This window comes from Triturus cristatus, chromosome 11, assembly GCF_964204655.1.
Source record: "Triturus cristatus chromosome 11, aTriCri1.1, whole genome shotgun sequence".
In the NCBI taxonomy this organism is placed as follows: domain Eukaryota; kingdom Metazoa; phylum Chordata; class Amphibia; order Caudata; family Salamandridae; genus Triturus; species Triturus cristatus.
This window is the reverse complement of record NC_140594.1, coordinates 90,096,702-90,124,150: the sequence shown is the minus strand read 5'-3', so window position 1 is coordinate 90,124,150 and position 27,449 is coordinate 90,096,702.

Sequence of the window (27,449 nt, the reverse complement as noted above, 5' to 3'; positions counted from 1 at the left end):
CCACGCTCTTCAGGCGTGGGTACGGGACGTACCTGTCTGGTTGTGTTGCCGGTTCGCGTGGTGACGGACTTCCGTTGTGGCGGTAGCTGGCTTATCAGGACACGCCCCCACCCCCTCGTGGTGACCAGGGCATGGGAGTCAGGTATGTCCAGGCCATGTGTGACTTATGTGGTTGTTTTGTGGCCTGCCCTGGTCGTGCCACCCCCACCCCACCCCACTTTCCCCCCTCCCTTAGTTATTCTTACCTTCTGCGGCGTCTGCGTCGGTGCCTGTAGAGCAGGTGGACTGCTATGAGGGCAGGGATGACTCGTAGGTTCGGGTCCATGTCTGTCCGTCGCGTACTGGTACTCCTTGCTCGCGTCGTCCTGTCGCGTACGGGTCCTCCTTGATCGCGTCGTCCTGTCGGGTACGGGTCCTCCTTGGTCGCGTGGTCCTGTGTCCGTCGCGTACAGGTCCTCCCTGATCGCGTCGTCCTGTCGGGTACGGGTCCTCCTTGTTCGCGTCGTCGTCTGTCCGTCGCGTACTGGTGGTCCTTGTTCGCGTCGTCCTGATTTCCCGGCAGTTTTTGGCTGCCGCAGAATCTTCACCGTGCGGGGTGACGTCGGTGCGAATCGTGATTCCTGGTTCGTGAATGGCTGGCTGCGTGCGTCCAGACGTCAGGTCTGCGCTTTCCCGGATCACATTGGTAGTTGTTTTTTTGTTCGGTCGGGCTTTTTTACGATTCGTACGGAAAAGGTATTTCCGTACGAATCGTAATTCCTTGTTTGTATATTTACACGACCGGGTACGCGTCGAACGGAGAATATGCTCCGTCCGACGGTTCGTACCGGGTTTTTACAGGATTGTGATCGGCACCTAAGTATGTGTAAGTTTCCGTAGAAGTAAGTGTGGTGGTGTGTGTATAACTGTATATGCAAGTAAATGTATGTTTGATTCTTTATTAGCATGAGTGACTATGTGTGTGAGTAGCTCTATGGATGAGTGGCATTGTGTAACAGGATGTATAGGTGTATGAGTACATATGATAAGTGAGTACATGTATGAGTGACTGTATTGGACTGTTGGTGAATGAGTGGATGTGTATGTGGATCTTAGAATTACTGAAGAGGTTGTTGTAACTGTTATTGGTATGTCCATTGTTTTGTAAATTTTAGTCTCTATTTTTGAATGTGTGTATCAAAGGTTTTATTAGGGGAAGAGGAGGTCTGCCACTCTATCACAAGGATGATGTCATCAGTGAGGTCATCAGTGATGTCATTTGAGATGTCATCAGTGATGTCATGAGTGATGTCACTGACCATGTCATGAGTGATGTAATATGTGACGTCATCAGCAGTGCATTGCGGGCGCGCGAGTTATAGTTAGCTGAACTAACTATAACGGGGGAATTTCATTGGTTTTTTACGAGTAAAATGTCCAGCTAACTATAACATGTGTGAAACCTATGGTTTTTTCACTGAATTTCTAAGGTTTTTTAAATGCTAATTCCTAACTATAACGTGTGTGAAACCTATGGTTTTTTCACTGAATTTCTAAGGTTTTTTAAATGCTAATTCCTAACTATAACGTGTGTGAAACCCATGGTTTTTTCAGTGAATTTGCAAGGTTTTTTAAATGCTAATTGTTTTTTTTTTCTTCTATTTTTTTTAACATATTTTTATTTTTATTTTCTTACCTTTTATAAAGACTATGGTTAAATTTTTAAAATTCTTTAATATGTTTTTTTTTAATATATTTTTTAAAATAAACATGTAAAATTTATTTGCAGTACATATTTTTTTTTTTTTTATTTTTTTTTTAGTACGCGTACCGTAAGCTTACGGTAAGCGTACGGTTTACGCAACGCCCGTAATTTTTTTACGCTGCTTGCGTAATGTTACGCAATTTGCGTAGCCGCGCGTACTCCGCGTGGGACGCGTGCGCGCGTACGCTACACGCGCACGTTACGCGGAAGTGTCGGGTAGTGTCTGTTATGCGCATGCGCGCAAGCGCGTGTCTTTTTAACGCGCATGCGCACTTTTGCCGTAAGCGTTCCGTAAGCGTACCGTAAGCGTACGGTAGGTCATGTGATCATGAAACACAACTTTTGATTGGTTGAAACTACTTTCAGTTCTAGAACTCTCCTACACCACACCCATTCCTCTCATTTCTGCTTGTGATCCCTTAGGAGAAGGAGCTGGGTTGTCTTTGTGATACGATGGCAGAACAGCAGAGCTCTTCTGAGAGTGAGGCTAGCACTAGCAGCACTGTTTTGAGGCAGAGAGCGAGGAAACAAAAGCCCTCTTATGTATGGGATTATTTTACTTTTCCTGAAGGCCAGCAAAAGGTGAATGCACCCTTAGTAACTTGCAAGCTGTGTCAGCGTGTACTTTCAAGAGGTAATCCTGACAGGAAGTATTCCTTTGGGAATCATACCATGAAGAGACACCTCAAGGATGTACACAGAAGGACACATGGTCATCTTTTTGGAGGTAACTCTTCAGAAAGACAAGCAAGTACATCCACAGCAGCTCAGCCTGGACCATCATCTGCAGAGCTGACTCCTTCTTCTGCAGGTCAGGTGAGCCCTTCATCTGTGGGGGGAGCATCTCCTTTTGCTGGCCCTCTGGAAATGAACCCTCGATTTCGGAGGGTTGATATTCGATGCGCCTTTTGTCAAGATCTAATTTGCCATAGGGAGACCAGTGTTTCCCTAGTGAACAACAAAATAGATCAGCACACTTGTCGCTTTGAATAATTTTCCCATTCTTTCTTTCCTCTGTTGTCCCTGCATGAACACAACGGTTCTTTTAAGAGCCAACCTTATCTTTCATCTTTTTTTTACATATGTTTTTAAAAACTTTTTTTTTTTTTTTTTTTTACCGTACGCGTACGGTGCGCGTACTTTTTTTTTTTTTTTTTTTAAAAAAACACTAAAAATCAATTATCACATTACAAGGTCCTTGAGAGACTACAATTATTATTATTGACTTACCATACCCACTCAGAAAAATATTTATTCATTTGTTTTTAAAAAAAATAGCTTTAAAAATGGTTCTAGTTTTCGAAAATTTTCTATATCAATCTGAAAAAAAAGAAAAAAGTATTAATATTTTTAAAACATTTTATAATACAGTACACATATTTACATATTTTTCAAAAAATATTTTTGCCTTATTTTTGCTGTTTTCAGAATATATTGCATTTCACTATAAATTGTGAAAGCAATTGCATTCATCATTTTACAGCGGGCCAAAAAAAATAACAATCACAAAGATTGTATTAAAAAAGCCCAGAATCTCTTTTTACTCAAACTTAACATTATAGAAATGCATAATATTCTAAAAAAATATCATCTAATACCAATACTTATTTCTTTAAAATACCGTCTGATATGTTTGTTTCAGAAGTATAATCACAATATTATATCTCAAATAACTCCACAATACATCTGATTCCATTTCCTTTAGGCCAAATAGTAATTTTAAATTTTTTTTTGGAATAAATTTCCAACGGTAATCCAATAAAATTCTAAAGTTTAATTTGTCCAGATCTCACCGATTCTCTGTAACATTTTGGTTCACGAAAATTTTTTGAATAATTTATTAAGTCCACAATAGAATTGGTTACTTTTCCACATGGCCAAATAGTAATTTTTTAAATCATTTTTGAAAAAATTTCCAATGGCAGTCCAATAACATTCCAAAATTTAAATTGTGCAGATGTTACCGATTATCTCTAAATTATTGGTTTTTGAAAGTTTCATTAAAAATTAAAAAAGTCCACATTACAATTGGTTATCTTTCCATTAGGCCAAATGATAATTTAAAAAATCTTTTTTTTACAAAATTGCAATGGTAATCCAGTAAAATGGTAAAATTATTTTGTCCAGCTCTTGCCAAATCTCTCTAAAATTTAGGTTTCAGGAAGATTAGATAGGAATTTGCTAAATCAAAAGGCAAACGTTGTTTGAAAATCAATTGGGAATCATTACACAGTGTCCAGCCTTTTTCACATTTAAGATAAACTGTGTAATGTCCAGAAGTAACAGTAGGTCCATCATGGAAAATTATTGCAACAGTTACAAAAGTTTTTCCTGAAATTGATAATTGCTGTCCTGTAAACTTCTTTATTAAAGTATCCAATTTTGAACCATCAGCTCTACATCGTTGCATCATTAAAATTACATACTGTCCGTATTCCTTTAAAATTAATGTTGAAAACATGTCAGATTTACACTCACCACATTTCATGCTATGATTAGCATCTTTAACTAATTTTGCAAAAGTGACTGTTTTACTCTCTGGCAATGTCAAATAAATAAACCTTTCATTATCAACATTAGAGCCACATATATTATAACAATTTTCACAACTATGTTCCCATTTATAAGAGAGACCAAAAAAAATTTCAATGGGAACTCCTTCTTCTTCCACTACCTGAAGAAAATACATCAAAAATTCGTGTGCATCTTGCTGTTCATTTTGAGAAAACTGTGTTCGTCCTGAACATATATCTAAAAGTTTTCTAATTTCAGTAGTACTTTCTATTTGAGTTTTATCTTTACTCAGCTTTTGAAAAAGGAGACTCAGCTCTGAACAGAATCTTTTTCCCTGATTTACTATTATCTGCTCTTGCAAACTTTCCAGATAAAATGCAACATTCAGCACTACATTTGCATAGCAGTTGACACCAGAGCAATTTTCAAAATGACATCCTACAACCTGTTCTTCATTTTCCTTTTTCTTTTTGCTTGCAATTACATCACTCCTCTTTTTTTTCCTCTTCTCTACATCTTCATTACAGATATTCTCATTTTTTCTTTTACGAGAAACTACACGTTTCTCCAACACAGGATACTGACCTAAATGAGGAGCATAGCTTCTTCTTAATTTATTATACTCCTTTACACAGTTTGTATCAGCACTAACTTTTGAATCATCAAAGTCTATCATGAATAAACCTGATAATGTTTTCACTCATGACAAAGCAACATATGCCATACCTTCTTTGAACACAGTTGAACCAATGTTCACAAAAGCACAATCTACAGTCAATCCTTGAGACTTGTGAATAGTTACAGCATATGCTAGAGAAAACGGAAACTGCTTCCTACGTACATATAAGTCTTTCACAAGCATGAAACGAACTGTACAACGACAAATATCTTTAACTTCTTCTATCTGATCAAATTTTATTTTTAAACATTCAATTCCTTCTTTTTTCTGATAATTAATAAAACCCACAACTCTTCCCATAGCTCCATTAACTAAACCTTTTTCAACATCCAAATTTCTTCTTAAAAATACTCTACAGTTCATGCAAACATATAGATTTTTTTCTAATCCAGCTGTTTTGGAGATGTTCTTCTCTAGTGAGTCCAATTTATTTTTCAGTTTGCCTGTTACTGTGACAGTAATTCTTCCATCCTCAATTTTGTCCACTGCTTCCAATTTCCTGATCTCTTCCTTTTCCAATTTCAAAAGCTCCTCATTAAATATTGAGCATTCACGTAGAGTTGGCATTAAGCAGATGACACTTTTGTTTTCTGCAATATTCTTGTATATTTTCTCTGCAACTATTTCTTCCTTTGGAAATAAATTATGTAGCAGCCGACTCTGTAATGCTTTTTTGCCAACTTCTGTGAGTAGTCCAATTCTGATATCTTTCAGAATACTTCCATATTCTTCATCGCTTGCTTGCCTCATATTAGTAGTAAGTTCCTTGTACTCAAAGAAGGACCAAATATTTGTATTTCCGATGCTTCCCAATGACTTCTTCGTGTCTTCATGTGTGACAGTATTAAATACTGGTTGTCCTTTAACTGGAGTAAGCTGCAGAAGATCTCCAAAAACTATGACGTGTTTTCCACCAAATAACATGTCATAGTCTGTCTTCAAAATGTGCTGCATTCTTAAATGCACAAAGGCAAGCATTAAGTTTGATACCATGCTCACCTCATCAATAATGAGAACTTGCATCTTCTTCAATACTCTTGAAACTTCCAAGGATGCTTCTCCAGTTAGCTTGTTGTATTGTATTTTGTTCTCATGCTCCACTGGTAACATTAGCAAACGATGTAAAGTGATTCCTTTTATGTTATATGCTGCTAACCCAGTTGGAGCAGTAACCACACAAGACAAAGTAGAATCCGTTTTTTGCTGTAGGTAGCTTCTGATGACTTTTATTAGGAAACTTTTTCCAGTTCCAGCTTGTCCGCTTACATACATCCTGATTGGATGAAATGATGTGCATGAGCACTCTTTTTTTTCATGTAGAAATCCGTGATCAATTTTGTTTTTGATCTCTTCATAAATTTGTTGCTGCTCTTGATTCAGTTGTCTTTCCAAATTTTCTAAGTCTATAAATTCTTCTTGAGCTTGATTCATAGCCGTTTCCACTTCATTCATGGCTATTGATGCTTCATTTTCAACGATTGGTTGTCCTAGGGGATCTTGACTGAGTGTTCCTGAACTTTGGCTGTCCTGAGAACTGTCTCTAGCTATTTCTGCTGCAATTGTAGTTTCCTGTTCAATTTCTTCATTTAACATTTGCAGATAAGTTGAGAATGTACTGCATTGTATGCTGTCTTTGCAAGCATTAAAAGAATCTTCATAGCTTTGAAATTCTCCCAGTAGTTCATCCTCTGTACGCCATGGTTTAAACAACTGTAAAAGAGCCAAGTAGTAAAATTCCTTCTTGTCAGTAGTGTCACAACTCAGCTTCCGGTGATTTATCAAACTTCCTTTTGTTTGCTTCACCAAACATCCTTCTTCACCAACGACTTTATATTTTCCATTGTTGATGTCTTCTGCGGCTTTCCGTGAATAAATGTAGTTCTGCAGCACTTCATAGAGACACATGTTCTCCAGATGATGACTTCTCTTGGGATAATAAGTGTCCAACATGTTTGATTTCAAAATATCTGTACTTTCTGGGTCATTCTCGGCCAAATATTCAATTTCTCCTACAGATTTCAGTACCCGATTTCTCATTGCTGCAAGGCCTAAACTTGCCCAAATTATTCTTCTTGACTTCGAGTAGAGACTTGCAGAAGATAACCTATCTGAACATTCGTAGGATCCAATTTCTCGATGCGATAACATCTTCAAACTGAAACTGTACAGCTTCTTACTGACAGTCTTCTCGTGAGAAATCTCTTCCCACATTTCCTTCAATTCTGTTTTTTCTGATTTCGTAATGTAAGACGTTACATATCGAGCAACAGCAATGGAATTGTCAGCTACATACTGTATATCCATGTTAGCGTTCCACATGGATAAAATGACTGGGTTGTAGTCATTTATATTTTTTGATTCTTCTTTTCTTTTAAGGTTGTAGGTATTCTTAGGTGATTTTCTTGTGATAGTATGTCTCACAGCTGACATAAAACTGTTAACTCTTCCATTTGAAAGAACAGGTCTAGGAAATCCAAATCGACATTTAGTGTAGTATTTTTCTTTGCTCTTGTATTTCCGTCGACAGTATTTTCCACACCGATGACTTTGGAAACGTAAAACTTGCTCCTTTAACTTTTTCTCTTCTGTGCTTTTTGGTATAGCACATGTTGCATATTCTTCAATGTAAGATAACACTGCTTCATCAGTATCTGTTCCAAACTTTGGGGCATCCTTGATCCAAAACAGCATATGAATATGAGGAGCACCTCTTGCCTGGTACTCTTTTCTCCAAAAGAAATCCACTACTTCTCCAAGAGGTGGATTTTTTTTATTGCAGATGAAGGACATCATAGCCTCAAATCTATGATTGAAATATCTGCAAACATTAACCGGATCCAATGAGCACAGTTCTCCTGCTGTCTTGTATTCGATGTTTTTAATGTTTGAATTTGCCTCTCGTAGAAAATCCAGTAAATCATCCCAAGCGTACTCGGCACAGCTTAGGGTAAGGAACCATGTTGGAGTTCCTAAATTCCGTAACATGCATTTTAATTCACCATGGCGTCGGTACCAATATTCATTTGTCCCACGCTGACAAGCCATCAGATTGATCAGTTGTGTTTCCAAATGATCATCTCGGTGCTGCACTTTCTCCATAATATCCTTAGCAGACACATTTTGTAAATGTACTCCACTTTTTAAAATGTGATTTACTGCATAAGACAGTGCAGACAAGTCGCTTTCAAATAAAAGATGGAACAAATAAGGAATACTTTGTCGAAATCTGGGATCTTCAGCATATAGTCTTGTAGTCCGATACTCAGAAGCTGGAATCTGTTCTGGACGTTCATCGTATCGTCCTCCTTTTCCTTTAGGAAACAGCTGGGGAAAACATCGAGCTTCCAAGCTCTCCTCCCATACACTCACGGGAGTCCCTTTTGCTTTCTTCATCTGAAAGAGATCAATATTGTCTCCCATAACTTCTTTTGAATGAAGAGGATGTATGCTAAAATGTTCATAAATTTCTTCTTCCTTTCACTTGTCCACTTTTTCAATTTGTCCAGTTGGTGTTTCTGTGTCTTCTTGTAAATCTTCTTCTTCTTCTTCTTCTATATAAATTGATTCATACCATTTGTTATTCCTTTTCAAATACAAATTTGCTCTTTGTACTTTCCGTACATCTACCAGCTCCTGCCAAATCTTCTTATTCTTTGTAGGTACACCATTAACCAGAATAACTAATGGTTCAGTTTCCAAAGTATCCGCATCAATAGTTTCCATATTTTTTTTCAAATCCAAGGGCAAATACACCACTCTACCTTTTAAACCTCTCAGTAAATCAGAAGGAGGTAATTTACCAGTTTTGGGCTCCATACGTACTATGGTCTGGAACGGATGAACACATTGAATGAGTATAGACTCATAAGTATTTAATTCAGAAAGTTCAGCAGGAATAGCATCCAATTCTAAATTATTATGTACAGCTCTGGTCGGCATTCTATTTTCCTCTAACTTGTTGTAACAGTATTTACAAATACGCTGAACTTCACCCAATTCAAAACAATTTTCAAGAAATATATATGTGGCAAAATCCTTCCACTTATAATTATCTTCATTTTCACTCTTTCTGTACAGATCAACATACCTGGTTTGTTTTCTATAATGAGTTCTGCGGCAACAAATACAAGTAATATTTGGTCTTTCATTAGAGATTTTTTCAAATTTTGTTATGTGATCATTAAATGTCTTACTTACAAATGGTTGTACATTCTCTTCCACTTCTTCCTCATTTAGTGTGTCCTTCTCTGCACTGTTTTGTTCAGGACCAAAGTAACAAAACTGAATTTCATCAACAACCTTCTCTACATCTGATACCGTTCCTCGGAACAGAGCCCTATTCAATTCATTTAACTTTATTGCTGGACTTTTAGCAAAATACAACCGTCTCACAAACTTTCTCATTTCAGTATGATGAACAGCCAGCATCCTAAAATGATGGAAAACACTATTGCACACTTTTCTAGATAGACAAGCCAGAGAATTACCCTGCAAACCAGTATTCTCTCTCACTCTGCATGGATCCAGACTTTGAAGCACCTTAATCTTCTGTTTTATACTTTTTTTACTATATTCTCCTAGAAACTCGAAATTTGTCAATAGATTCCTGACGCACAGTGCAAATACTACTACAATTCCAAGTGTACACTGGGGCTTTAGGACGTCTCCCCATTGCCTCATCTGCCATCACTTGTACCTCATCTCTTGGAACCATTATCTCCTTCTCCATTATGCAACCATTTTTTACTTCGTATGAACGACCTCTGGTGTCAACTGCATGCAGCAAACTATTACTTTGAAAATAGCTTTCTTCATTAAAAAAAGGTTCACTACTTGAACTATGCATCCACTTGCCTAAAAACACTTTACAAAAGTTTGTTCTGTTCACTACTCTTTTCCTTTTGCTATGTGATTTCAGTACATTAACCATTTTGTCTAATGTACGCATCCTATTCAAAATTAATATGAATAGTTTCCTTTTTAATTCTAATGCCTTTGCTGCAATGGCTTCTATTTCTTTTTTTCTTTTATAAAACTTTGTCTTTTTCTTATATTTCTTCACATCCTTCATCAAATTAGACATAACTCTTCTCTGAAACATTTTTCTATGTATCTCTTTAAACGCTGTTTTTATATTTATATAAATCTTTTTAGTTGCTGAAGGTATATTTGCATTAACTAAATTGTCAATTTTTTCCTCTCCTTTTTTTTAAAAACATCCTTTCGAGTACAGACATTTTGTACATTTTTCATTCTTTTGAATATATTTTTACGAAATTGTTTTTTGTGCTTACCAGAAGATTTTTTCTTTTTCCCAACATCAGCATCTTCTACTAACTTTGGTCCTCTAGTTGTCTTCAAATATAGGTTTTTTTTTAGCGTTTTTTGAACTCTGGATTTTGTAGGCATCTTAAATTTTGTTCACTGCTCTTCAGCAATACCTGAAAAAAACTAAAAAAAAATTCCTTTATTTTATTTAAATATATTACTACATTTCTTTTCACAATAGTCACAAAACGAAATTTCTTTGCCAATTTGAATGCACACTTACTGCTCTTTTTTTTTGGCAAGTGAAAATCACTTTTACAGACTGACACATTATGAAACCACTTTTCAGATTTTTTAAAAAGCCCATGTCCAGACTGCTACACTCCAGCAAGGGCAACCAGCCTTAGTGATGCTGAATGTATTTGCATTACAGACTGAAACCTGAAAACCCCACTCGCTTGTAAATACTGTGCATGATTATACATGGCAAGCAGCTGGGTGTGTGCTAAGAGTCTGCTTCTGCACCAAAAAAATCGCTCCCCCTTTTTCCTACTAATGCAACTGTGAAATCACCAGAGCAAAACGCAATAAATCTCTGCCTGTAATTCCTATTTGCACACAGAGTCATGTTTTCACATTAGTCCCAAAACGAAATTTCTTTGCCAATTTGAATGCACACTTACTACTCTTTTTTTTTGGCAAGTGAAAATCACTTTTACAGACTGACACATTATGAAACCACTTTTCAGTTTTTTTAAAAAGCCCATGTCCAGACTGCTTTTTCAGACCACCACCATGTGTATCCTCGGTGACTACCTACACTCCAGCAAGGGCAACCAGCCTTAGTGATGCTGAATGTATTTGCATTACAGACTGAAACCTGAAAACCCCACTCGCTTCTAAATACTGTGCATGATTATACATGGAAAGGAGCTGGGTGTGTGCTAAGAGTCTGCTTCTTCCCCCAAAAAATCGCTCCCCCTTTTTCCTACTAATGCAACTGTGAAATCACCAGAGCAAAACGCAATAAATCTCTGCCTGTAATTCCTATTTCCACACAGAGTCATGTTTTCACATTAGTCCCAAAACGAAATTTCTTTGCCAATTTGAATGCACACTTACTACTCTTTTTTTTTCGCAAGTTAAAATCACTTTTACAGACTAACACATTATGAAACCACTTTTCAGTTTTTTTAAAAAGCCCATGACCAGACTGCTTTTTCAGACCACCACCATGTGTATCCTCAGTGACTGCCTACACTCCTTCAAGGGCAACCAGCCTTAGTGATGCTGAATGTATTTGCATTACAGACTGAAACCTGAAAACCCCACTCGCTTGTAAATACTGTGCATGATTATACATGGCAAGCAGCTGGGTGTGTGCTAAGAGTCTGCTTCTGCACCAAAAAATAGCTCCCCCTTTTTCCTACTAATGCAACTGTGAAATCACCAGAGCAAAATGCAATAAATCTCTGCCTGTAATTCCTATTTCCACACAGAGTCATGTTTTCACATTAGTCCCAAAACGAAATTTCTTTGCCAATTTGAATGCACACTTACTGCTCTTTTTTTTTGGCAAGTTAAAATCACTTTTACAGACTGACACATTATGAAACCACTTTTCAGTTTTTTTTAAAAAGCCCATGTCCAGACTGCTTTTTCAGACCACCACCATGTGTAACCTGGGTGGCTGCCTACATTCCAGCAAGGGCAACCAGCCTTAGTGATGCTGAATGTATTTGCATTACAGACTGAAACCTGAAAACCCCACTCGCTTGTAAATACTGTGCATGATTATACATGGCAAGCAGCTGGGTGTGTGCTAAGAGTCTGCTTCTGCACCAAAAAATCGCTCCCCCTTTTTCCTACTAATGCAACTGTGAAATCACCAGAGCAATACGCAATAAATCTCTGCCTGTAATTCCTATTTCCACACAGAGTCATGTTTTCACATTAGTCCCAAAACGAAATTTCTTTGCCAATTTGAAAGCACACTTACTGCTCTTTTTTTTTGGCAAGTGAAAATCACTTTTACAGACTGACACATTATGAATCCACTTTTCAGATTTTTTTAAATGCACATGTCCAAACTGCTTTTTCAGACCACCACCATGTGTAACCTGGGTGGCTGCCTACATTCCAGCAAGGGCAACCAGCCTTAGTGATGCTGAATGTATTTGCATTACAGACTGAAACCTGAAAACCCCACTCGCTTGTAAATACTGTGCATGATTATACATGGCAAGCAGCTGGGTGTGTTTGCTAAGAGTCTGCTTCTTCCCCCAAAAAATCGCTCCCCCTTTTTCCTACTAATGCAACTGTGAAATCACCAGAGCAAAACGCATTAAATCTCTGCCTGTAATTCCTATTTCCACACAGAGTCATGTTTTCACATTAGTCCCAAAACGAAATTTCTTTGCCAATTTGAATGCACACTTACTGCTCTTTTTTTTTGGCAAGTGAAAATCACTTTTACAGACTGACACATTATGAAACCACTTTTCAGTTTTTTTAAAAAGCCCATGTCCAAACTGCTTTTTCAGACCACCACCATGTGTAACCTGGGTGGCTGCCTACATTCCAGCAAGGGCAACCAGCCTTAGTGATGCTGAATGTATTTGCATTACAGACTGAAACCTGAAAACCCCACTCGCTTGTAAATACTGTGCATGATTATACATGGCAAGCAGATGGGTGTGTGCTAAGAGTCTGCTTCTTCCCCCAAAAAATCGCTCCCCCTTTTTCCTTCTAATGCAACTGTGAAATCACCAGAAAAAAACGCAATAAATCTCTGCCTGTAATTCCTATTTCCACACAGTCATGTTTTCACATTAGTCCCAAAACGAAATTTCTTTGCCAATTTGAAAGCACACTTACTGCTCTTTTTTTTTGGCAAGTGAAAATCACTTTTACAGACTGACACATTATGAAACCACTTTTTTGATTTTTTGAAATGCACATGTCCAAACTGCTTTTTCAGACCACCACCATGTGTAACCTGGGTGGCTGCCTACATTCCAGCAAGGGCAACCAGCCTTAATGATGCTGAATGTATTTGCATTACAGACTGAAACCTGAAAACCCCACTCGCTTGTAAATACTGTGCATGATTATACATGGCAAGCAGATGGGTGTGTGCTAAGAGTCTGCTTCTTCCCCCAAAAAATCGCTCCCCCTTTTTCCTACTAATGCAACTGTGAAATCACCAGAAAAAAACGCAATAAATCTCTGCCTGTAATTCCTATTTCCACACAGAGTCATGTTTTCACATTAGTCCCAAAACGAAATTTCTTTGCCAATTTGAAAGCACACTTACTGCTCTTTTTTTTTGGCAAGTGAAAATCACTTTTACAGACTGACACATTATGAAACCACTTTTTTGATTTTTTTAAATGCACATGTCCAAACTGCTTTTTCAGACCACCACCATGTGTAACCTGGGTGGCTGCCTACATTCCAGCAAGGGCAACCAGCCTTAGTGATGCTGAATGTATTTGCATTACAGACTGAAACCTGAAAACCCCACTCGCTTGTAAATACTGTGCATGATTATACATGGCAAGCAGATGGGTGTGTGCTAAGAGTCTGCTTCTTCCCCCAAAAAATCGCTCCCCCTTTTTCCTACTAATGCAACTGTGAAATCACCAGAAAAAAACGCAATAAATCTCTGCCTGTAATTCCTATTTCCACACAGAGTCATGTTTTCACATTAGTCCCAAAACGAAATTTCTTTGCCAATTTGAATGCACACTTACTGCTCTTTTTTTTTGGCAAGTGAAAATCACTTTTACAGACTGACACATTATGAAACCACTTTTTTGATTTTTTTAAATGCACATGTCCAAACTGCTTTTTCAGACCACCACCATGTGTAACCTGGGTGGCTGCCTACATTCCAGCAAGGGCAACCAGCCTTAGTGATGCTGAATGTATTTGCATTACTGAGTCCAACCTCAAACCCTTAAACTATTCTTTTTTTTTCCAGTGCACCTTAATTTATCGTGAAAACATAGTCCATATTATTTTACATGTTCCTCACATTTAAATTTCTCCCAAAACAGAAAATGATAAACGCAACTTCAACAAAAAGAATTTCCATTTCTATTATTCATTTCTTAATTTACCATATACATCTCCTCTCAAACTCTAACCTCACCTTTAAAATTAGTTAGTTGTGAAAGAAATGTGGCACTCAAACAGCAGATTATCAGAGCCAGGATCTCTGTTCTGTTCACCTCTCTCCTCTCAGCAGAACCAGATAATGGCAAACTTTCCCTCTATTTTTCCACACATATACATGTAAGTTTCAAATCTCAGTGCTTCCCCCTTTTTTCAAATGTAATCACACATTTCTATTGGTTGAAAACCAACCCTTTTCCAAAAGTACCCTGCCCCCAACTTGACTTCTGCCTAGTACCCTTCCCCCAACTTGACTTCTGCCTGCTACCATAGCAATAGCTCATGGAACACTGCTGTGTGGAGTTAGGTCAGAAGTTCGCCACACAATGTTTCAATTCCACAGAGCAAGAGTGCTTGACTTTTCAAACCTAACAGCAAATCCATAGTACTGTTCTTTGGTAACACATTTTTTTGTACCAATACAAAACATGCTTCTATTAATTTACACATACAGCCTAGTTTTTATTCTAGAATGGTATGAAACAGCCAATCAGTTCTTTTTGTTTTGAAAAAAATATGTATGCCTCCATTTCCAAACTGTCTTTCTTTTCATATTGCCATTCTACTGAAAGACACCTCCTGAGTGCATCCAGTTCTCCTTTGAAGATGTTCACAGTGTGGATTGTAGGGCACAGCTATGTCTTCTGGAGTGAAAAGTTTGCAGAGAAAACAGATATGGTGAGAGACCTTGCTTTGCCAAATGTAGACATTAAATGGATTGGTCAGAGAGGGTTAAAGTGGCACCAATTGATGCCATTGGTGAAATCCTTAATGCAAATCCAACACCCTGACCTCATAATAGTGCACTGTGGTGGCAATGACCTAGGCACTTTGACAGGGGTAGGTCTGGAAATGCTTATGAAGGACACCTTTGCACAACTGTTTTCACTTTTCCCTAAAACTGCCTTTGTGTTTTCCAACATATGCCAAAGGCAAAAATGGAACTGGTCCAATCATTTCTGTCCGCAGATTGACAAAGCAAGAAAGCACGTCAACAAATCTGTTTCTGCTTTCCTCCGTGACTATGGTATGGGTGCCATTTACCACAACAACTTGCGTTATGACATGCAAGACATTTATAGAGGAGATGGTGTGCACTTCAATGATGAAGGGAACAGAGTCTTCCTCTTGAACCTTAGACTCTGCATCGGTACTTACTTGTAGGTACCACTAAAAAATCATTTCATAAACACAACGGCTCTTTTTAGAGCCCCCTAATATCTAAACACTTAAATCTGAATTTCATTTTTTTTTTTTTTTTTCCTACCGTACGCTTACCGTAAGCTTACCGTACGCGTACCCCGTGATTTTTTTAAAAATCAATAAATGTTTTCTTTGTACTTTACAGTCCTTCTTTGACCCCCTCACAAATGTAAGGGGGTCTGTAACTCTCCTCATTGCCCCCTTTTCTTGTTTTCACTCTTTTTTTTCTGAGTGAAACACACAAAATGGCGGCTGCCGCTTCCTGGTTTCGGCCGATTCGAATGTTTACTAAGATCTAACAGCCAATCAGAATCGCGCTCGCGCACGCCATCGTACGCGTACCGTAAGCTTACCGTAAGCGTACGGTAAGCGTACCGTAAGCGGGCTCAGATATATATATTGATTTAAAGGCTATTTTCTCAGAATCTACTGAACAGATTTACACCAAACCTACAAACGGCACTTCCTTGACATAGGGACTACCTCTCTGCCAAATTTCTAGTAATTCTGTTCAGCCGTTCGGGCTGTAGCTCGTTCTAAAGGTCCTATGGAAAAATGCATGGGAAAAACGCGTTTTGGGACCCCCCTTTTATCTCAGCCCCCGCTTGACGTATCCCCCCGAGACTTTCAGGGTAGGAGCGGAGCGTAGCGCCCCACCTATTTTGAGAAATTCGCGAGGATTCATCGACCGGCGCCAAAGTTATTCAAAATAGAATGTTGCGGATTTCCTATGGAAAAGGGGTCCTAACTATAACTACCTACTGGCGACCGCCAGTAGGTAATATATATATATATATATATATATATTATCCGTCAGCTCACAGATCTCCACTCACTGTAAGTACGAGCCACACGAATCCAGTTGATTTTCAATTATTTTTAATGTTGCGGGCAAACAAAAATGACGCGTTTCGAGCAAACGTGCTCTTGGTCACATGACCATATGTTCCGAGTTCACTGTATTTAAGGTCATACAGAAACATAGACAACAGACTTCTCAATTAGTACATTATAGAAATAATAATATAATACAAAAGTATTTTTACACATAATTCAGCTGCTGCGCAATGGTCATTTCTTAAGTGTGAAAAACCGGTGTATTTTAAACAATGGCTTAGAAAATATAATAAAGGAACACCATTTGTTTTCTAGTGTATCACCTGTGATACAATCACATGTATATAGTGGACAAGCAGAATTTCATTATGCTACACATAGAACTTATAGTAAGTCGAATTCAACATGTGTATTGTCCCTGCTGAGATATGCTAGGAAAGTACAGAATAATTCATTATACTAAATTTTCACCTGAAATCAAGGTATAGTACCCTATTAAGCTAGAGAGAAAGAGAAAAAGAAGGAGAAAAAGAAAAAGAAAAGTGTGTTTCAGGCTCTTTACATTGTATACTATAGTAGAAAACAGTGACCCTTAAGGAGATGGTGCTAAACAATTAGTCACCAATTGCTCCGTGCTCGTATCAAATAACAGTAACGGTGGTGTCTGTCAATTTCCGGGTCCCATCTAAATGCAAAGACAAGAATAAAATTTATGTTAGAGCACATATTACAGTGTTAATGGAAACACAAATTTACAATGTAGTCTATCAGGTTTTTCCCTACTGAAAGAAACAGGATTTTCAATTAACAAACATATCTACAGCATGGGTCATACATTCAGCCAAGTAACATTCTGCAGTCAAAAATGGAGGCCTGTTACATAATGTATATGAATTACCTAATACAAAAAGTTTCACAAAAAATACCATGCATTGCAGCTAAAAACGATGATCTACGGTGAACTCATATAACTAGGAACAGGAGTTACCGAATTGCTTGAGGCTAAAACTGCATATATCAACAATTTACAAATGCACATGCATCTCTTCATCATTATTCATCCCGAAAGGGGTTACACTCCCTGCTTGTAGGATGAACTTGGATTCTGCTCTACGTAGGGCCTGAATTCTGTTCCCTCCTCGAGGGTCTTTAGTTATGGTATCTAAGGCAAAAAACTTCGCCTTGGTCCAATCTCCATTGTGTTCTTTGTCAAAGTGTCTGGCTGTACTATAACTAAAGTCTTTGTTGGTTATGGCACGCCAATGTTCCAGTATTCTCTTTTTTACTGGAAACATGGTAGAACCTATGTACCACTTGCCACAAGGGCAAGTGATTACATAGATTACGAAATCTGTGCTGCATTGTATATTCTTGCGAATATACCACTTTCTCTTGGTTCTCTCCAGGATTACTTCTCTTACATTAGTGCTGTGGCTACACGCTTTGCATTTACCACAGCGATGGAACCCTCCTATTCTTTCTAGCCATGTGGATTTGGTGTTACTAAAATGGCTTCTCACAATCATATCTTTGATCGAGGTACCCTTTCTGTACGTGATTGCTGGATGTGGGCCTAACTTTTGTTTGAGTATCTTATCGTGTGTTAGGATATCCCATCTTTTTCTGACAATCTGCTGGAAATGATTAGATTGTGAATTAAAGGTGGTAATTAATCTTATAGGAGCCTCTGTTTCATTTTGTTTGCTCTTTGGTGCTTTGTATAGTGCCTCGCTTCTAGTAATAGCATCAGCTCTTTTCTCACCTTTCTTCAGCATCGTGTACGGATATCCTCTGGCAAGGAATCTATCTGACATCTCTTTTTTGTTTCTGGTATATGATTCCTCTGTGCTGCAATTTCTTTTTGCACGGAGGAATTCACCAAAGGGTATGCTCCACCTGAAGTTATGAGGATGGCAGCTTGTTGAATGAAGAACAGAATTCCCTGCTGTGCTCTTTCTGAATAAATCAGTCTCTAATCTATTGTCTCGCACTGTTACTCTGATGTCTAGAAAGTCAACAGTTTTTTGGCTGCACTGCATTGTGAATTTTAAATTTAGGGCATTCTCATTTAATTCTGATAGAAATAACATTAGTTCATCTTCTCCACCCTCCCAAACAAAAAATATATCATCAATGAATCTGAGCCAGATACTGACTCTGTTGGTCCAATGTTCCATTCCTTCACCCCAGAGCACCTGCTTCTCCCACCAGCCAACCAAAAGATTGGCATAGCTAGGAGCGAAGCAGGTGCCCATGGAAGTTCCTTGAATTTGTTTGTAAAATGAGCCATTGAAAGTAAACACATTTTCCACAAGGCAGAACTCGATCATTTGAAGTAACATTACAGTATGTTTTGTCAAATGTATGCTTCTGGAGTCAAGAAAGTGTTTGCAAGCTTTAAGCCCATCGGTATGCCTGATACTTGTATAAAGGCTCTCTACGTCCAAACAAACAAGCCAATAGTTTGTATTCCAATGTATGTTCTCTATTTTTTGTAAAAAATCTTTAGTGTCTCTGATGTACGATGTTAAATCTCTCACATATTCAGATAAAAAGAAATCAACATATATAGAAACATTTTCCAATAAACTGTTTTTGGAAGACACTATAGGCCTGCCCGGAGGTTGTGTGGGATTTTTGTGGACTTTAGGGAGGAGATAAAAAGTAGGAACAGTGGGTGTCTCATTCTTTAGAAATTTTGACTCATCCCAGTTTAAAAGTTTCTCATTCGTCCAATCATCAATGAGGCTAAAGAGCCTAACTTTAAGTTTATCAATGTAGGTTTTGTCAACTTTGGTATAACAGGTAGGATTATTCAATTGCCTCATGGCCTCCTGTACGTAATTGGTTTTATTCCACAAAACGATGTTACCTCCTTTATCGGATGGCTTTATAACTATATTGTTATCGTTTTGCAGATTACGTAATGCTTCCCTTTGTGCTTTATTCAAATTGGAATTAATCGTAGGTTTGTTGACAAGTTGCAAAATGTCATGGTTGACCAATTCTAGGAAGATATCTATGTTATCTTTTGGAGTCTGGGGTCTATATTTGGATTTTCTCCTAAATGGTGTAATGATCCCTGTGTCTATCCCTGAACCTTCTGTGGACTCATTAGCCTCAATGACTGGATCTGGCAAATCAGAGGCTTGGGAGTTCGCTAATAAATGTTCCTCATTCAGACTGAACAGTGTTCTCAAAATCTCACTATCCTCATCTACGCTGGTTTGTGAGGGAGTGGCATCAGTTATAGCTGGCAGATTGGTATTGCTACATTTTAGTTGGTGGATTTTAAACAGTTTTAATTTACGTGCAAAGCAGTACAAATCAATTCGTGTTTGGGAATAGTCAAGAGGAAAATCAGGACAAAAACTTAATCCTAGTTTTAAAACTTGTTCTTCTAAGGGGGTCAAAACTCTAGTAGATAGATTCATTACCGTTAGTTCTTGTTCATCCATTATTTCCCTCTTTGGTTCTGGCTATATATATATATATATATATTTTATTTTATTTATTACCTGTACAATTAATTCAAATTATTACTGTAAAAACTTAAAAAAGAACAGGTAAAAGAATGGTCACAGTAAAAGTAGTGGAGCTTCAAATAAAATCTAGTTGATGTACTGCCCCCCCCCCTCACTGCGGCGCCCACTCATACAGCCTGCGTCGGTGGTAATTGTCATGTGCCCTTGCACAACATTTTTGAAGCACCCCAAATGCACCTTGGGAATTTTCTACTTCAGCAAACTATGAGCCATTCTCCTTGGCCTTTCTGCTGAGAGCCATAACATGGTGCAGTCTCAATGGGATGGGTAAGAGGGTGCGGGGCTCAGTACTTGTGTGGGGCCAGGTTGCTTTATCCCCCTAGTGTTACCGTGCTGGTCACCGTGGTTTGATTATATTCATTTGCAGCCTTTAGAGCAATCCTAATCTGGTGAGTAAATTTCCCCAGTATCGCCAGGATCATCGAGGTTGTTTCAGAAAAGTACAAGGCGGACGCTTCACTTCATGTCTTGGTTCCCTTAGTGATACAAATGGGACGAAGCAGTCGCCGACATTCGTTTGTAAGGGCAGGGCAGCAGCATGGCAGATGCAACCAAAATTCCCTTGTGTAGGAACACAGTCTGAATTTTGTAGATTCCCCCTGTGAGCCCATGCAGAGTTAAAATTGGTGATACCTAGTTTGATTTGTCTCATGAAGAGAATTTTGGTTCGGGCTTGTGGTGTGAGGGCCTCGTTTAGGTAGGGTTGTGCCTTACCTACCATATAGGAGCTGTTCAGCAGGTCCATAAGTATAATTTTATAATCTCCCCTTGGCACATCAGGTCCGGCCTTACCAGGCCTAGCTCCAATCTTAGCCTTGACTTCCTTGCCAACCTTGGGATGAGGAAGGCTAATTTATACTCTTTGGCTTGGGTTGAGATGAGAAGGGCGTCCAGCGACCCCGGGAAGGCCAGGTGGCCATAGCTGATGGCTGGGAGCAATTTTGCTTTTAAGGTGGTCAATATTGGTCTGGCAGTGGGGCTGATCCGATGTAGACTCAATTGCTTTAGCAGATATGTAACCTTATTGGCCTTGGAGGACTGCTGTATCGGATGGACGTTTGCCTTGGCCCGTTCCGTGAGCCAAACCACTATATTGTTATAGGATGCCACTGTACTGATTTGCAGTTCTGCCATTAGCCACTGTGCTTTCTTTTTCAGATGGTAGCTTGGAAAAATGACAACCTTTGTTTTCCCCTGGTTGACTGTTAGGTTGTTTTCGTTGTTAAAGTGATGCGGTGCATTAAGGGCTCTTTGTAGGCCCACCCTTGTGTGGTCCATTATAGCTGTGTCATCGGCGTATTGAAGTACCGGCAGCCTCATGCTTCCTAGTCTTGTTGCTACTAGGCTGGCTCCTTTCAGGGGGTCTCCCAGATCCGCTGTGTACAGGTTGAAAAGGATGGGGGCAAGCACACATTCTTGTTTCAGCCCGTTGTTCGCTGTTATTTTGGGGGACACAGTGATGGCTTTAACCTGTCCCCTTTTTAAAAAATTGGGACTAGTATGGAGCCCCTCCAGGAATCAGGGGTTTTAGCTGTCATAAAAGAATAGTTGTAAAGAGGAGTGAGGATGGATGCCCAAAAATCGGAGGCCTTTTTAAAAACCGGCACAGGTATACCATTTGGCCTGGGGGCCCCGTCATTCTTCATGTTCTTGAGGATCTTGATGACCATATGAGGATTTATCTGGGCTGGCGGTGTGCAATGCACCTCGACCTGGTCTCCCTGATCCCGTGGGGGTTTTGAGGGCTAGAGGTTGTTTCTTTGGTCTTTGTACTGAATTGGGCTCTTATATGCTGCCTTTGTTTGAGTGGTCGATTGAATAAAGGTGCTTCACATGGACCAGCCAGTCTTTCTCTGCCACTCCATTTTTTCTTTGGGCTCCTCTACTGCTCAGCCGGCTTATGTGACTCCATAATCCTGATGGATTCTCCTGTTTGAGCAGGGAAAAAACTTTGATCCATTCTCTCTCTATGTGGGCTTTTTTGTGTTCCCACCATTTCTTTCTTAAGACTGCCTTCAATGATGCGACCGAGGGTCCCTCCGATTGTCTGCCCGCTCTTTTCTTTATTATGAGGGCTTTGCACAGGAGGCGTTCACTTTCGCGTATGTCTTTGGTTGGACGGATGCTTCCAGCTTTTGGTTGCGCTTTGGACCTGGGGCGTTGTGTCTGGGGGTGACCCAAACTCGCTTGTAAGTCCTCAACAGTGGTCTCCCAGACCTTTGTCGATGAAGACAGCGTTGCTAGTCTCTGTTCCTGTTTTAGATCCAACCAGTTTTGAAGCTTCGTGCCTATCTCGTCAGACCATCTAATCCCCCTGAGGAGGCTTTGATTTTCATCCCTTCTTGATTCTCCGATAACGTGGCTGATGGAACTTCCAGCAGAAACACTGCTATTAGTGGCCTGGGGTTGCTTTCCGACCTGTCCTCAACTTGAAAGTCTTTCAAACTGGCCGCCATTGCTTCGCTGACCATGATGTAATCGATCCTTGAGATATCCCGGAAGGTTGTGGTTGCCCAGAGTTCGAGGGTGCTTCTTTCACTGCGTGTGTTGTGGATAGCTTGTGATTGTTAAGTAGATTGTAAAGGGGTGCAGGCCTGCCCAATCCCCGAGATGTAGGTACGGCTTTGTCAAGGTCCTTCATGTTGAAGTCCCCAGCTAAAATAACCTTATGAGATTTGTATTTATTTAGGAGGTCATCTAGTTTCTATGTCAGTGCCTCCATCTGAGCCTTCATGGTGGTCTGTGCCGGGTAAATGTAGTAGTTTATTATCAGGAGGCGCATTGGCTGTGAATTGTGCTTCAGGCCTTCGATCTGTAGGGCTTGCAGCCCAGGTGCGTTCAGGTTTATTCCTGTCACTACAAGGGAGCTTGCGTGTTTTATGAAAACTGGTAGGCCGCTAGACGGGAGACCAAAGAGGTTCTTTTTTATTGCTGGATCTTAATATTCGTAGGACCCTGCCAATGGAGTGATAGATAATCCCAGGTCTCTTGAAAGCAGAGTATGTCACCTGTTTCCAGGAAACGCTTCAGGTTTTCATTACCACTGATCTTACTGCTCCTGGCGATGTTCCATGAAATTATGGTTAGTTTATTTTTGGAAAGTTGTCCTCCCCTGACCTCACACCTGCCTGGCCTGGTCTAACAGCTGTTAGGAATACTTCTGTGTACTTCTTGCGGTTCCTGTTTGGTCCAGGGGGATGGGGTTGCACTAATAATCCTTTGGTTGTTTTGACATGCAATCCTGATACCCATGCCGTCCTTATATCCCTTCCATCTTTTCTCAAGGAATATTGAGCGGTTTATCCCATGCAGGAACGACCACGGGCCCTCGCCCCCCTTGTTTGGGGCTAAGATGTGTGGGTATTTTGGGTAAGCTAGAGTCTGGACGTCAATGCCCCACTCAGAGAGTTGTGTGGAATTGTTCAAGATGGCTTGTACTGTTTCCTTTCTCTTCAGGCCCACAACTGTTGAGTCACCATGTGTGTCCCCCTTGATGCTCGAGAATCTCACCCATTCTAAATCCCCAGTTTGTAGCTGGTTCAGAGTAGAAAGGTGTTTGAAGAGGCAGAGAATGATGCACCGATTCAGAATGTCATGCTGTCCCGTGCTGTGGAATCTCGGGTGAGGACTACCTCATGGACATTTTGCTGAGTTTTGCTAAATGGAAGCGCTGGTGGAGCTTGACTGTTCTGGCTCAGAGCTAGAGGCCAAATGTCCTTTGGAGGGGGCATAGTTTGTACTGTTCACTGTTGTTCGTTACTAGGGTGTGCAATTGTCCCCCACCGGATAGTGAATATCAACCACAAGCAACCAAAAGCAGGGAGCAGGGAGCCTGGAGTTAGTGGGGCAAGTGGGGCTCGCAGGGCGGTCATAGGCTACACAGCTCCATGATCCAACCATGGACGCTCTCTTCCTGTGGTTGCCAGCTAGTGATGGCTGCGCTTGCCGTGTGTTAACTTGTGCTGCTTTGTCGGGTGAGGATCTGAAGTTCAAGCTCACCTGTGCTCTAAAATGCTCCGTAAAGTTCCCCGCACTGTGGGGATGGGGCCGTGCTCTTGGTTTGTGGCTCCCTTTCCAAGTAACAGAGTCTTCTTCCATGCGCTGCGAGGTGAGCTCCGCCTGCCGCGCTCTGCCTGCCTCCTGCTAATGTCCGTGTGTAGGGGGGGCCCGCGGTGCGGGCAAGGTGAGGCAAAACAGCTAGTTAGGCAGGTTAGGGGCTCGAAGCCGCTAACACGCGTCTGTCTGAGAGGCGCAGTGTCGGTTGGTCGGCGTGAAATCACACCAGTAGGTAGTTATAGTTAGTACCTCGTTACTATAGGAAAATGGCAACATTCTATTCCCAATAACTTTGGCGCCGATTGACGAATCTTCGCAAAATTTTCAAAACGAATTCTTTGTTGAGATCAGCTCCTATGTCGAAAGTTTGGGGGTGATTCATCAAGGGGGGTCGGAGAAAAATAGGGGTCCCAAAACGTGTTTTCTCCATGCTCCTTTCCGTAGGAAACTTTAGACAAGGCTACAGGTCGAACGGGTGAACGGAATTACCCCAAATTTGGCAGGGAGAAGGGTCTTGGTCTAGAAAGCACACTTTTGTTTATTTGGTGTAAATTCGTTCAGTAGTTTTTGAGAAATATCGAAATTTACAGATATCGATATTTGGGAATTCTGCCATCTGATTGGCTGAGGCGTTACGAGCATGAGCTTGTTGCTGATTGGCTGCGAGCGGTGCAAGCAGTTGCAACTAGGAAGTGTTGGCCACCATTTTGTGATTCCGTTGAAGCGAGTAAGGTGAAAAAAGGGGGAAAAAAGGGGGAAAAAGGGGGAAGAAGTGGGAAATAAGAGGGTAGGACCACTGTAACCTCTGTGGGGTGTTTAGGGTGTGCTATAGAGGGGGTGCGAAGCGAAGTATTTACCCCTACCGGTGTGTAAGTGGTGGGCTATGGAAATTAAGTGAGGTATTGGGGAGAGTCTGATGCGGGTAAGGTGAGCCGGTGCGGGACTCGGGGATCAAAGCATGAGCCCAAATTGTGTGTCTTATGCTGTGAAGTCATGTGACATGGCCGCTGCAGTACAGTTGTGGAAGTAGTGTGCGGATGTGTTTACAACTACTAGGACGAACTACTGACCCGTGCCGGTATGAGAGTCCTGGGGTACGGAATATATGTGAGGTATTGTCTAGAGTCTCATGTTGCTAAGCTGGGCTGCTGCCGGAGTCGGGTATTAAAGCGTGAGCCTAAACTGTGTGTCATATGCTGTGAAGTCATGTGCTCTGGCCGCTGTGCCACATCTGTGCAAGTAGTGTCAGCATGTAGTTATAGGTACTTGGATGAACTTTTGTTTAGAACATTGTAGCTTGTGTATGGTGTTTAGGCGGTGTTGTATAGGGAGTGCGAAGGTAAATCAATATGGTATTTGTAGAGCGCAAACTACTCACCCCTATGGGTGAGTAGAGCTGGGGTTCAAAGCGAGAGGTCTGTGCTGCAAAGTGAGATGGTCTGGCCGCTGCACCACAGCTGTGTGGAGAATACATTTTTGCGAGGGTGAGGGAGTTGGCGTTATCTGGCCCTAAAATAGCGTGCCTAAGTTGTAAGTTATAGGGTGGCTCTAAAAAGAGCCCTTGTGTTCATTAGTTGGAGCTACATATAAGTGTGGATGCACAGCTTCAAGTTATTCAGGAAAACTCGGTCTCCCTGATCTGTGAAGTGTACTCCATCAGTTCTGTACATATCCGCCATATCAAAACGTATGTTGTTGTTGTATATGACCCCATTTTGTGGTCTCTGAGGTATGCAGAGACAGCTTTGTTGACTTTTTACCGAGATTTTTCAATCTGAGGACAAAATTGTTTGGAACATTTCCACTTCTGTCTTTGGCATATATTGGAATATACAAAGACAGTTTGAGGCAAAAGTAACATCAATTGTCCAAAGGTGTCCTTCATAAGCATTTCCAAATCTACCCCAGTCAATGTGCCTAGGTCGTTTCCACCACAGTGCACAATCATGAGGTCAGGGTGTTGGAGATGCAAACAGGTTTTAACCAAAGGCAACAATTGATGCCACTTCAATCCTCTCTGTCCAAACCATTTAATGTCCACATTTTGTAAACCTAGGTCTAAGTCAATACGTCTCGGTTCTGAATACCTCTTGCACGAGAAAACATAGCTATGTCCTACGATCCACACTAGCATTTTGAAGGTATGGCTGGAAGGTATGGAAAGATGTCTGTAGCTCATGCAGCTCCTTCATAGAATAAGAGATATGTTTAAAGATGGGGAACTAGTTTCTTTTCGCATACAAAACGGTACCTGATTGGGAGATGAAAAGCATTGTTTTTTAAAAGTAGGGTGCACATTCGTTTTGTGGAAAAGTATGTTTGTGATTGGTTAAGAAAAAGCAGTTTGCATGTACATATTATAGTACATATTATAGGATACAATTTTCTCAACTCAACCACACCTGCTACTTGCATTTGGAAGGCACTGTTCAAACTTAAAACAATTGTGAACTTTGAACCTACATGTGCCGTTAAATGTTTGAGAAAATGTTGCAAAAAAATATCGTTAGGTTTAAAAAAATTGATGAACTTTTAACCTCCACGTGTTGTAGAATGTTCTATAATGTGTGTTGATAGAATACGTTGCATTTCTGACTTCGATGTGTACTTGAATATTAAAATAACTATTTATATGGAAAAGTAGAAACACAGTAATAGAGAGAATTTTTGAAAGCTAAAAGAATCAAGGAACTATTGTAATTTGTTCTGGATTACGTACTGGCGGTCGCCAGTAGAAAGTTATCACTGCTTGGTCTGAAAGTGCGGTGTTGCTCAGAGTGGCATGGTGGTGATATGATATGGTGCTACACTCGGGTATGAAACCGAGAGTCTAAACCGTGAGGTCATTGCTGTAAAGTGATGTGGTCTGGTGTTTGTAGCATACGTGTGCAAGCAGTGTTAGTAGGCGTTTATACCATACAGGGAGTGGGAAGCGAACTACTGACCGCTACTGTGTGTTGATAGTATACCTGAAGCGGGAAGCGAAGTAGATACGCCTACTGGTGCGAAGACTTGGGGATGAAACCGAGCTGATTGCTGTAAAGTGATGGGCTCTGGGCGGTGTAGGATACTAGCTGCTGTAGTATAAGTGTGTAAGTAGTGTTAGTAGGCGTTTATAGTATATAGGGAGTGGGAAGCTGACTACTCATCCCTACTGGTGTAAAGACTCGGTGATTAAACCGTGAGCCTAAATTATGAGCTTATTGCTGTAAAGTGATGTGCTCTGGGTGCTGTAGCATATTTGTGGAAGAAGTGTTAGTTTACGTTTAGACAATATAGGGAGTGGGAAGCGAAAGTCTTACCTCTACCGGTGTCAAGACTCGTGGATTAAACTATGAGCTCATTGCTGTAAAGTCATGTGCTCTGTGTAGTATTCCATTGTAAGTCATAGTAGAATGTTAGTATGTAATTCTACAAGAATCTA